This window comes from Apium graveolens, unplaced genomic scaffold (assembly GCF_009905375.1).
Source record: "Apium graveolens cultivar Ventura unplaced genomic scaffold, ASM990537v1 ctg2892, whole genome shotgun sequence".
NCBI lineage: Eukaryota > Viridiplantae > Streptophyta > Magnoliopsida > Apiales > Apiaceae > Apium > Apium graveolens.
Genome location: NW_027417835.1, coordinates 6,166 through 19,418, shown reverse-complemented (window position 1 = coordinate 19,418; position 13,253 = coordinate 6,166). Strand labels below are relative to the sequence as shown.

Here is a 13,253-nt window from a genome sequence, read left to right as displayed (position 1 = left end):
TTGGTGGAAGCATTGTTTTGTTTATTCTGTGAAAGTACACTTACATCCGTGTGCTGGACCCAAGTGAACAAAAGAAACCAATGCAGCTTTGTTTGTTTGGAATTAAAAGAAAGAACCAAGTCTTTGTACACAGTATGCTAGTGAGTCGCAAGTAACTTTGTCCTCCAAAAGTTTCCAAGGCAAAACTATTTCCCTAGCTAAGAGTGTCACAGGTAAATGACTTGAACAAAAGCAGAAGAATGCAAGGCAACGACTACATAGGATGGGCAAGTAAATTAATGTACAAGCACATAAAGGTCGCAAGCAACTTGTTGTTCCAAGAATTATCTTCGAGGAAATTTTTCTCACCCTGTGATCGCAAGAAACATAAAGAAAAAGCTAAGTACAAAAGCTATTATTGGATCACCTGGTCGAAAGTAGAATTCAAGTGAAGGTTTAAAAAGGTCGCAAGTAAATATTTGCAAGTTGTGCAATTAAAATGCTTGGTCCTGGTTGAGCCACGTGTCCTCCTTCTCTCTCCAGCCTATCAATCTATATAATCATTAGATGCAGATTGAAAATGCATCTCTCCATTTTCTCAACAGTACGAAACTCTTGCAAAATTATTTCAGCATTTCTTAAAAGCTTGATTTGACAAGGAGAGGTCATGTCCAATTTGATTGACACCATTTAAAATCTTAAAAACTTGTAAAAATCATTATTTAAAGCTCTTTTGATTGTATTTAATATCATTTGATAAGAGCTTTAAATTCTTCGAGTGATAGATAGAACCCTAGATTTATAGTTATTATTTTTGGTTCTCTCTATATTTGTTTCTTCGAATCATTTATGTTCGGAGTTGTAAGCGACCCTTTACAGTTTAATTTCTTAATAACAAGAATTATTCTGTGAATCTCTTTGTGCTTGTTTATTTCATTTTCGAGTTTTATTTTCCGCTGCATTAATTGATAAAAAACAAAGAACATACATTCACCCCCCTCTATATGTACCTTTTGGACCTAACATGAACAATCAATCATTCCAAATTTCTTCAATAAATCTAACATAATTGGTTTCGATGATGAAAATTCCATCACTTCTTTGACTGACTTGAAGTCCAAGAAAGTAACTTAATTCTCCCATCATGCTCATTTCATATTCACTCTGCATGAGTTTTGAGAATCTTTGACACAACTTTTCATTAGTAGAACCAAAATATATATCATCCACATAGATTTGAACTAGAATCGTATCACCACCATGCTGCTTGTAGAAGAGAGTCTTGTCAATTATTCTCCTAGTGAATTTATGTTTAAGAAAAAAATTAGACAGTGTGTCATACCAAGCTCTAGGTGTTTGTTTTAATCCATATAGAGCCTTGAGTAATTTGTATACAAAGACTGGAAATTCTGGATCTTCAAAGCCAGGTGGCTGTTACACGTAAACTTTTTCTTCCAAATCACCATTAAGGAATGCACTTTTTACATCCATTTGAAACACTTTAAAGTTTGAGTGTGCAGCAAATGCAAGAAAGATCCTTATTGCTTCAAGTCTTGCAACTGGAGTAAATTTTTTATCATAATCTGTTCCTTCCTCCTATGAGTAGCCTTATGCAACCAAACTTGCTTTGTTTCTTGTCACAATCCCATTTTCATCCATCTTGTTCCTGTACACCCACTTTGTTCCAATTATACTTCTGTTCTTTGGTGCAAGAACCAACTTCCAAACTTTATTTCTTTCCAACTGCTTTAGCTCTTCTTACATAGCAGATATCCAGGCAGGATCAAGTAGAGCTACCTCAGTTTTCTTAGGCTTAATTTGTGAAAGAAAGCATGCATGTAGAAATTCATTAGCAGTTTCACTCCTAGTCCTCACACCAGCATTTGGATCACCAATAATTGCATCCCTTGTGTAACTCTTATCCCACTTTCTGGTATAATTTTGTTGACTTGAAGTTTCTGAATTTTCTTCACCATTGGCATGACTTGCAGAAGTTTTTTCTCTTTCTCCCCCTGAGTTTTTGCTATCAAATTCAGGTGTTTGAGATGATTTTCCATTCTCATGATTCACTTACTCATTTGACTCTTCATTCATTCTGTTGCTTGTGTTGATTTCATCTTCATCTTCAGAATCACTATCAATGTTCAAATTTTCAAACTGAAGGGCTTCAGCTTCACTTTCATCAAGGCATTCCAAGCCTGGACACTTGTCATCATCAAAAGTCACATCTGTGCCTTCCATGATTTTCTTTTGTTCAAGAACATAAACTCTATATGCAGTCCAATCTAATGAATATCCCAAAAAAAATTCTTCAAAAACTTTAGAGTCAAATTTTCCCACATATTCAGAGTTGTCTTTTAACACAAAACACTTGCTTTCAAACACATGCAGATATTTCACAGTAGGATTTTATTTTGATAAGATTGAGTAGGGTGACTTGCCAAGATTCTTGTTGATCAGATATCTTTTTTGAGTGTAACATGCAATGTTGACAGCTTCTTCCCAAAAACTTGTTGGCATCTTGCAGCGTTGTCCTAGCAGCTTCTACTAGTGTTCTGTTCTTTCTCTCAACTACCCCATTTTGTTGTGGTGTTCTTGCAGTTGAGAACTCTTGAACAATGCCCTTATCCTTGCAAAATTCATGCAGAGTTGCATTTCTGAATTATGTGCCATTGTCACTCCTCAATCTTTTTACACAATACTGATCTTCATCCTGCTTCTCAAATTTCTTGATGTGTTCAATTATAATGTATGGAGTTTCATCTTTAGAATGTATAAACTATATCCATGTGTACCTTGAGTAGTCATCCACCATCACAAGTGCATATTTCTTTCTAGAAATAGATGAGATATTAACTGGTCCAAACAAGTCCATGTGAATGAGTTGCAAAGGTGCACTTATGGAATTCACAGTTTTGCTCTTGTGACTAGACCTCTTCATATTTCCTTTTTGACAAGCCTCACAAACTTCATTTTGAACAAACTCCAAGTTTGGCATGTATCTCACTAACTCCTTTTTCACCAGGGTATTGATTGCTTTGTAATTCAGGTGAGAGAGATTTTTTGTGCCATAGCTTACTTTGCTCAACGGATGCCTTGGTGTAGAAGCAACATATTCCATCCTTATTTGCTGAGTATAAATCTGCAACAAACAAGCTTCCTGTTCTTGCTCCTTTCAAGAAAATTCACTAGTCTTTTTGCTGATAATTGAGCATTTTCCTTTGTCAAAAGAAACATTGAATCCTTTATCTGTGAATTGACTAACACTTAGGAGATTCACCTCAAGACCAGCTACCAGTGCTACTTCTTCAATGACAACATTTCCAGAAATTAACTTGCCATATACCATTATGAATCAATTGTTGTTGTCTCCAAAAGTCACCAATGGGCCAACCATCTCCTCAAATTGTGATAGCGAGGCCTTATCACCTGTCATATTCCTGGAGCATCCACTATCTATGATCCATATGACCTTCTTCACTTTGCCCCTGCACATAATGAGGATTAAGTGTGTTTAGCTACCCAAGAAGTGTTGGGTATTTTCTTCTTGTTAATAGAATTTGCAGAAGTAGAATGTGATGATTCAGAAAGAACAGTGTTCAAATTTTGATTTACAATTCCCTTCTCAGCTATAAACTCAATTCTTTTATCTTTGAGATTTAATCTCAGTCTATGGCAGCTTGTCATTACTTTCATATTTCAAGGAATGTAATAAAAAATTTCACAGAAGGAATAGGGATCTTCAGCCTTTGCTTCATTGTATCTACAAGCTCCCACTTTTGGCTCACTAACAGCCTTTTTGCAAAGGTGAGTTAGGTAATTTGTAGAGCCACAATTCTGACATTGTTTCCTGGGAGCATCTGTAACAAATGCAAATTTATTGCTTTTGTTCACTCTAATTTTCCCATTCCTATTCTTCTTTTTCCTTTCTGCATTCTCAGTCTTGATTTCTTTGATTGGCTTCTCAGAACTTGATCTACCATGGGCTTCTTTTTAGTTTTAGGAGTTGGATTTGTCTATGTGCATTTCTTCTCATTGTCCTTATCTAGAAGCTTTTGCTTCACTGTCATTAATAACTAGGGCACTAGAACCATCAACAACATGTCGATAGTTTGCCTTTAATAACTTTCTTTGTAATATTTCAAGTTCATAAGTTATCAAGATCCCATATAAAACTTCCAGATTTATTCCGCTCAAATCTCTTCCTTCTCTAATAGTTGATATTTTCTGTTCAAGATGGTCAGGAAGATCTAGAAAGAACTTTAGGTTAACATCCTCAACCTCATAATACTTATCATGAAGTTGCAAGTCATTTATCAATTTGTTAAACCTTTCAAAAACTTCAGTAATTCCTTCTTTAGGCTTTTCCATGAATACCTCATACTGAGACACCAATATTCTCCTTTGATTTGATCTAACTTCCTCTATACCTTTACAAAGAATCTCTATCTTCTCCCAAATATGTTTGGCTGTGTCACAATTGACAATATTATTGTACATAACATTGCCAAGTGACTCTATTAGAATTAGTTCTAGGCCACTATCCAGGGAGACTTTTTCTTTTTCTGTTTCAGTGTATTTTGAAGGGTCTTTAGGGGCATAATGAGCTGGAATGACCATATCTCCGTCACTAGATTCATCAACCCTTTTCGTGGGAGTAAATGAGCCATTTTTGAGAATCTAGATATATAATGGATTGGTCATCCTTATGAACAACATCATTTTCTTTTTCCAAAATATATAGTTGATTCTATCAAAGGGTGGTATCTTGATACTGCTTATCTTTTGTGCACTCATACTTCCAAGATCTTTATCTATTTTCTTTCAGATTTTGCTATGATACCACTTGTTAGCTATTGAGTATAACACAGATGGGGGTGAATTTGTTTTCTTGATTTTTAGCCTTTTTGAAGTTTGGTTATTGGTGTATGAACAAAGCAGTTAATTTGTAGAGATATTATGTTAGCAGAATTAAAATAATAAGCATAGCAAACACAATATTTCAAAACTCACTTAATTTGTAATAATTAAGTTTGTCTTGCTACAAATTATGTGTTCATAAAAAAATATAAGAATTCAGCTTCTTCCTTGAGAGAGTACAAGAAAATCTAAAACTGTTTGATATATCTAAACTAAGGACCAGTGTATGTTTTATACACTAGCAGCATGGGTTTACGAAACCTGCACTAAATTGTAGTAAAACCCTTTCTAAAACAACCTATTTCTATTCCCATTCCTGGCTTATCAAATATGTGCAAAAATCTTGTAGGTATGTGACCATTCTTTGTCTAGTTAATCTTGACCCTTGATCTTGTATTCTCTACATCTACTTTGTAGACTTTTCAATCTAGTTGATAGATCATTTGTTGAATGATAATCTTGAACCTCCATTTGTTTGCATTCTGTATTTGAGAGGCTTTTCGAGACCTTTAGTTTGTTCTATAGAGAAGTGACATCTCGATAAGTATAATGACTTATCGAGATCTTTGAGTTCTCTATAGGTATGTTTGTCGAGATCACTTGATATTTGTATGCTAACTGACTTATCGATATGTCTGAGATCTCTACATGTAGAATTTGCTTGTCGATATCTCAGAGATCTCTATATACTTTTTGACTTGTCGATATCTCTGAGATCTCTAATAATAATTTAACTTGTCCATATCTCTAATCTTCACATCTTCATTTTGATTTTTCGATATCTCGGAGTTCTCTACATGCAGAAATGACTTGTCTATATCTCCAATCTCCATATCTTCATTTGACTTGTCGATATCTCTGAGACTTATCTATAAGCTATTTTGGACTTCTCGATAAGTCATTCTGGAGTTCTCGAATGACTTCTCTATATTGCTTGATCTGTGACTTGTCGATATCTTAACTTGAAACATTTTTCATAAAATAGATTTATTCAACTTCAAGCTTCTGTATCATTTCTCTGAGGCATGATCTAACTTGATCTTCTTCCAAAGTTTATTCCTTAGGCTTGAACTGTTTACAGAAAAATACTCCAGTCTAATATTCTAACCATTTTACAGACTCGAGTAATACAATAAAAAATATAAAGTTGATTATCAAACAACTAAATCTTAGGGTTGTCAATGTGACTTAGTCTTGTTATTTTACTGGCATGTCTTACACAACAATATACACAAGATAGAAAAGACTCTGGCTAGAATGACATCAAAGACAATGAGCATGTACCTACGCTTTGGAACCTAAGTACACCTAACTATAAGCAAAATCTTAATTCACTTCTTATCAGCTATCAGTATCATATTCTGATAGTTTAACATTAACTTGACTACTAGAGAGTGAATATAGTATTTAGGTAAGAGTTGCTCGGATCAATCATATCAAAATCACATGTATTGATAGGCAGTGCATCTTCCACTTCTTTTACGGGCATATTCAATTTTTCTGCAATACATCATTTTCCGACAATATCATCACATGCGTCCTTATTATCCTCGATCTCTGTATCATGACTCAAAGTTTTGTGATGTAATGAATAATTACCAGTTGAGTTGTCTAGTGAGAAGTGTAACCTTTGCCCGCTTATTGTCGTTTAGTTGTTCTCTGTTGTCTTATGATATTTCCAAAGTGACTAGAGAGCATACCTTATGTACCAGAATTCTCCAAGTTTATAATACATTAATGTACTCAAACTTGACAAAAGTTCGTGTAAAAAGAAATCCAAAAAGCAATAGACCAAGGTTGCACAACTTGCCAAATAACTAAAGGAAAAAAAATTAAAAAAAATGTCACCAATCAAGGAACAAACCAGAGTGGCTGATCCAGTGAACTTGTATTCAAAGATAACATCGTAAGAAAAAAAAGAGTTTCCTTATCCTTACATCTAAAATGAAACAACGCCTATCAATGCTTTACAGTACACAATAATCTAACTAAAACATGATGGTCAAGACATGATCTACTTTATATGCATTTGTCATCCCTTGTACTCAAAAAATGCCCAGTTAAACATATAATACAAGTACAAAATATACTCACATGTACATATATAATAAGTGACTTAGTAATTAGATAAAACAACCTCAAAATCAATAAATCTGCTTACTTTCTCATTCAAACCCCAACCTGTACAAAAAACTTAAAATCAAAATCAAAAGCCAAAATAAAAAAAATTATAAATTATTACTAACTAATTCCAAGAAGACAAATCTAATAATCGGCGATAATAAAAAAAATAAATAACTGAATAATTAAAACTGTATAGAATTACACAAAGAATAAATAAATGAGTACATAAATGTATTCAAATACAAATAAAAGAACTCACCATAGGTGAGAAGAACCGGTGTACCCTTTGTCAAATTCACTATGTACTTGTAAAAATTCATAAAATAATCTTTAGAAGAAGCGAAATTTAAAAACAAAATTAAATTGAGAAAAAGGTGAAATATACTTACAAATTAGGGCATGTTTCCTGTAATAGGACTCGATTACCGCTTGTATAGAACTCGAGTGTTGTTATAGAGACTCGTTTACAGCTTTTAGTGCTCAAATTAGGGCTTCATTTATACTCTTGTACATATTGATTTAGAGCTTGTATTTGATTTAGTGTGTGTGTGTGTGTTTGAGTATGTGTGATTTAGAGATATATGAGTTATTTTCTAAGAACAGCCATGGAAAAAGGGAGATGGAAGAAGGCGATGTGTGTGTCTGCGAGAGTGTGTATCGGGGTGAGAGACAAAGGAAAGGGGAAAATAGAGATAGTGAAAGGGGGTGAATATTTGGGGGGGAGTGAAATTTTGTCCAAGTACAAAAGAGGGGAAATTATTCCTGGCCTCATATTTTTTTATTTTTAAAATTATTCACATAGACAACGATCGTTTAAAAATTGATATGAATTAAAGACATTATTATCAGTCATTCAACATCCGATGTAGAAGTTAGCATTTAACATCGGTTAAATCACAACTGATGCGAACGTATGTTTTTTTAAAAAAGTACAACTAAATATCCGTTATTTAAATGTTTTCAAATCGGTTTGAAAATAACCGATATAACATGTGTTTTCTATATCGGTGATTTTTCCAACTGATGTTAAAAGGGTGATGTCTATTGACCCTTTTCTATTAGTGAGAGATTTTATATGTATAGTGAGCAACTTGAAATCTCATCATACTAAATCTCATCATACTAGCTAAGATTTTGATGAATTTATGAGATATATAACAAATTTTTAAACAAAAATAAAAAACTGTAATAGAAAGGTCTGGTAGTTAACTTGACTATTTTTTTGCTCATCCATTTGACTTCTAGTTTCTACACACCACCTGAGAACAGTCAAATTCCCTTCCTGCTGCTAACACTTTAAACAATACCAAGCAACACATACAATTCTCGCTATATAGCATTTGGTTAACTTCTCTATTATATTCACTTTTCATTGCAATAAGTAATAGCAACAAAAGTCTGATATAGGTAACTATATATTTACAACTTTAATCTTATGATAGTTATTTAGTTGTTAGCCTGATTGGGAATTCTTGCTAGCCTGATAGGGAAGTCTTCGTTGTTTACTAATATAAAATAGAGCAAGGGTTAAATGCACTTTCACTACGCCATAGATGGCCTACAGAAACACCCAAAAAATGTTACAACAGGCCAAAAAGATGTTACCATAGCCACCCAAAAGACCTAAGGTAACATAAAATTTAAGTTGATTTTTTTCGAGTTACCTTTGGCCCCTAAGGTTACATTTCCTTTGCCCTGGTGCAACATGGACTTTTGTGTTACAATAGATACCAAAGGTAACATCAATGTATATCTATAGTATTACACTATGTATCTTACCTTTACACTTTGAATTTGCAAAAAATGGGGCCCACTTGTGGGGCCCACAAGTGGGCCCCATTTTTTTATAATAAATTGTATTAGATTAATTTGACATGATTTATTTGTAAATTGAACATATATACCATTAACATGTTTTTCATACGTAAAACACAATACTACATGAAATTCTGCTATTCGAAATCGACAATCCCAAAATATCATTACATACCACAAGATATATTACATCCAAACCAACTCAAACATTAAAACCATCACATGTCTAAAACTACGACGACAACAATTATTTTAACTAAACAAAATAGTTCAAGTTCTTTACTAAACATTAGAAAAAAAAGATAAACTTAATAAAATAGTAGCACTAGAAACTCTTCACATTCTCCTCGACTTCAGACGCAAGTGTTTGGTCCACTTTTTGTTAAGTGTCCTCCTTTACCAGCATGTCCCTAACTGCAGGATACCCCAAAGATAATAATGCAAAAATTAGTTAGATAACACAAATTGCGCTAACAAATTACCCAACCACTAAAACTAACATAACTTATAAGTATAAGAAAAAGTAGGAGATAGTGTAGAGAAGATGATAACATTTAAATTTAGAAAAAAATAATACATCATCAATTAACAAAAAATCAGATTTCGATCAATATACCAATTAACAAAAACATGAGTAAAACTAACATATAAACAACTATATTTTTTGTTCTAGACTTTGCATTGTCACTGGAAATACATAACATGAAAGTAAGTTTCAAATAGCTTTGCTTGCTGAAAGTAAAAAAAACACTCGATAATACTGTGTGTTGTTGCTAATTAAGCAAAGATCCAGACATAGGTCAGTCTTGGTTATGCGCATGGAGTGTACCATATAGCAAATTTGATCAATTTGAGTTTATAAATTCCATTCATATTTCTTAAAATACAACAAAATCATAAGATTTTTCCATCATAATTGTGATATAAAACATTTAAGAATATTGAGTCTCCCTTGATGTTGTTACGTGCTGATTCTCAATAATTAGGAGAAGCTCAGGATCTGGCTGTCTTGGATGTCATCAGGATTTGATGAGCTATCAGGATTTGATGTTCATCGGTATCTGTAGAAACATCAGTATTTGAAGACAGACTGTTTTGAAGATTAAGTTTGTTCCTTATTTTGAGGGATGGATATCAGTTCGTTCTGAGTGATAGGAATTTGTATATTCAGTTAGAGATATGTATCATTTTCTGTTAGTAATTGATAATGTATATCCTCGACTGATTTGTAGCAGCTGTGTATTATATAAACACAGTTTAGGTCATCACATAGTGATTAACTCGAGCATTGTACGACCTAGCAGCTCTCAAGAACATCAGTATTTCTTGAGAGAGTTTGTAACAGTTTTTATCAGAAATATAAAGAACTGTTATATTTTTATACTAGTTTGAAACGTTTATACAATTGTATCCAACCCCCCTTAAACAATTGTATCTTTACTGGGCAACAATTGGTATCAGAGCTCACTGATAAATTTACAATCAGAAGCGATCTAAACATGTCTCAGAACAAGTATGAAAGTATTAAAATCCTCATTTTGAAAAAGACTGAATATCCTACATGGAAGGTGATAAGTGGCATTTTATACCACTTAGAACATCTTAAAATGGCTTAAATTGGTACCTTGAAATCAAGTATTTTGTGTATTTGATGCGTTTTTCTAGTGTTTATGCATTTCAGGGTATTAGTTGCATTTCGGAGGAGTAATCATCAAGAATAAGCCTTGGCATGTGTTCACCATTGTGAGAGGAAAGAAAGGGGCAGATTACGGCAAAGAAACGGAGGAAACTCAGGAAAAATCCAGTAGGGTCCTGAGCGCCCGCTCAGCTATGCTGAGCGGCCGCGCAGGGTCGGGAAATTAAATAATTATTTTAAGACTTCTACTTCTGTTTGGCTTCCAACTTCTATGTAATCTGAGTTTTATGGGACTATTATATAAGTAGATTTGGAGACGTTTTCACAGAGAGGATCGTGGTATTAAGCAAGGAGCAAAGGAGATAAGGAAGAAGACCGTTTTAGCACACAGCAACGAAGATGAAGCATACTTTCTTATGATTCTTATTTCGTTGTAACGCTGGATGCTAGTTTTCTTACTTTGAACTTAATTACTCTTGTGACGTACTCCGATTTAATATAATTAGTTTAGTTATTATTTTCTTGTGTTTGTTTATCATGATTTCATATGAACCCATGATGACGATAAGTGCTATTATGGGCTAATCGTGATCATGGGGTCGCAACAGATTTACTATGGAATTCTTTAGTTAATTGTTTAATGCTTAGTGTGTGATGATTGTATGATATCTAGTATTGGTTGTGCGTATTCGTCTTATGTGCGTCGCGAACATATAAGATAGGGTGTTAATCTCTTGTGAAGTGACGGTAGATCTTGAGATTTAGAACTTGCCATGCTAGCATAGGTTCATGTATGATGTGCATGATTAGTGGGTAACTCTAACAGTTTTATTCGCCCTGTGTAATGAAAAGGAATAACTTGTGCTTAAATCGTTATGTTGTCAATTTCTGTAGACATATAGGAACTCAATATAATTGATGATTATTAACCTTCTATATTAATTGTGGATGCTTGGTAGAATGGTATTAGTACAACGAAAGTTGGCTTTTATCAGTTTCGTGTTATTCGATTAATATCATCACTGTTGCATGCTAAGGATAATAACAATAACTATTGAAGGAAGTAGTAATGAAGTTGTGATCTCATGAGTGTTTTAATATTGATAATTCGAAGTGTTAATTAAGTGATTAATTAAGTAATTAATTATAGTTAATATTTAGTCAACAATTCTAAGTGTTAATGTCTTAACATTGAGAAGTAATCATACGTTGGTGCGTGAGTTTAATTAAACAATAATTAGTCTGAGTCTCTGTGGGAACGAACTAGAAAGTATTCTATATTACTTGTGAACGTGTATACTTGCGTGAATATTAGCGCGTGTTTTTGCCACTAACAAGTTTTTGGCGCCGCTGCCGGGGACTCGGCGTATTTGTTTAGTTTATGTACTTACCATCATTGGTCGTTAGGACTCAGTGATTAGGACATAGTTGTTACTTATTATTTCTGGTTGTGTTTCAGGTACTTACGCGAGCGTTTATGCAAACTCGTTCTCGTACTCGCAAGAGGACTTTAGATACAGCTGAGGAGACAGACGAAGTTCTTGATATTCCGGAGAAGATAGATTTTGAAGATTCGGATTCAGGAACTGAGCAGAAAAAACCAGTAAACATGGGTGATCATATTGTTCAGGCTGATCCAGCTCTTATGGACTTTTCTCGGCCTAAAATTGATGACATTCAGTCAAGCATTCTTCATCCGGCTATTCAAGCTAACACTTTTGAAATCAAGCCAGACACTATTCAGATGGTGCAAAATTCTGTTTCTTTTGGAGGAGCTGCAACTGAAGACCCCAACATGCATATAAGGATTTTTGTCGAGATCTGCAGCACTTTCAAGTATAATGGAGTGACTGATGAGGCTATCAAGCTGAGGCTTTTCCCATTCTCACTGAGGGACAAAGCTAAGGGCTGGTTACATTCTGAACCAGCCGGGTCCATCACTACTTGGAAAGATCTTGCGCAAAAGTTTCTGGTCAAGTTTTATCCGATGGTAAAGACTGCTGCTATGAGGAGTGCTCTTACTCAGTTTGCGCAGCAACCTATGGAATCTATGTGCGAAGCTTGGGAACGTTACAAGGAAATGTTGAGAAAGTGTCCACATTATGGAATGCCCGATTGGATGGTGATCACTGGTTTCTATAATGGTTTGGGGGCCCAATCTCGGCCCATGCTCGATGCAGCAGCTGGAGGCGCCTTATGGGCCAAAAGCTATACTGAGGCTTATAATCTTATCGAGACTATGGCTGCAAATGAGCATCAAAACCCAACTCAGAGGGTGATGTCTGGGAAGGTAGCAGGTATTCTGGAAGTCGATGCAGCCACTGCTATTGCAGCGCAGCTCCAGGCGCTGTCGATTAAGGTTGATTCTTTAGCTACATATGGAGTTAATCAAATAGCTATGGTTTGTGAGCTTTGTGCAGTTTCTCATGCTACCGATCAGTGTTCTCTTATCAACGAATCTGTTCAGTATGTGAATAATTATCAGTGACAACAGCAGCCTGTGCCAGCTACTTATCATCCTAACAACAGAAATCATCCAAATTTCAGCTGGGGTAATAATCAGAATGCTATTCAGCCACCATATCAGCAAGGTGTGAGTAAACAGTTTAATCCACCTAGATTCCAGTAACCACAGCAGTATGCTCAAAGGTAATCATACCCTCAACAGGGAAGTGCAGCTGCACCTACTAGTGCTGATTTTGATGAACTTAAGCTGTTATGCAAGAGTCAGGCGGTTGCTATCAAGACCATGGAAAATCAAATTGGTCAAATAGCCAAT

General features: G+C 34.6%; 1 long non-coding RNA gene and 1 other non-coding gene across 4 annotated transcripts; both read right to left on the bottom strand.

Annotated features, from left to right (window-relative positions):
• Window positions 1-6,077: 6,077 nt before the first annotated feature.
• LOC141700757 (uncharacterized) lies at window positions 6,078-7,750 on the bottom strand. Of its 3 annotated transcripts, XR_012566486.1 has the most exons (4): window positions 7,413-7,750; window positions 7,283-7,328; window positions 6,499-7,080; window positions 6,078-6,399 (listed from the first exon to the last, which is right to left on the bottom strand). It is a non-coding gene; the product is annotated as an uncharacterized LOC141700757 (long non-coding RNA). The 3 variants fall into 3 exon arrangements; XR_012566484.1 differs by having other exon boundaries at window positions 6,078-7,080; XR_012566485.1 differs by having other exon boundaries at window positions 6,078-7,080; window positions 7,283-7,321.
• A 4,726-nt stretch (window positions 7,751-12,476) lies between these two features.
• On the bottom strand, window positions 12,477-12,583 carry LOC141700758 (small nucleolar RNA R71). Its single transcript, XR_012566487.1, has one exon. It is a non-coding gene; the product is annotated as a small nucleolar RNA R71 (small nucleolar RNA).
• Window positions 12,584-13,253: the final 670 nt, after the last annotated feature.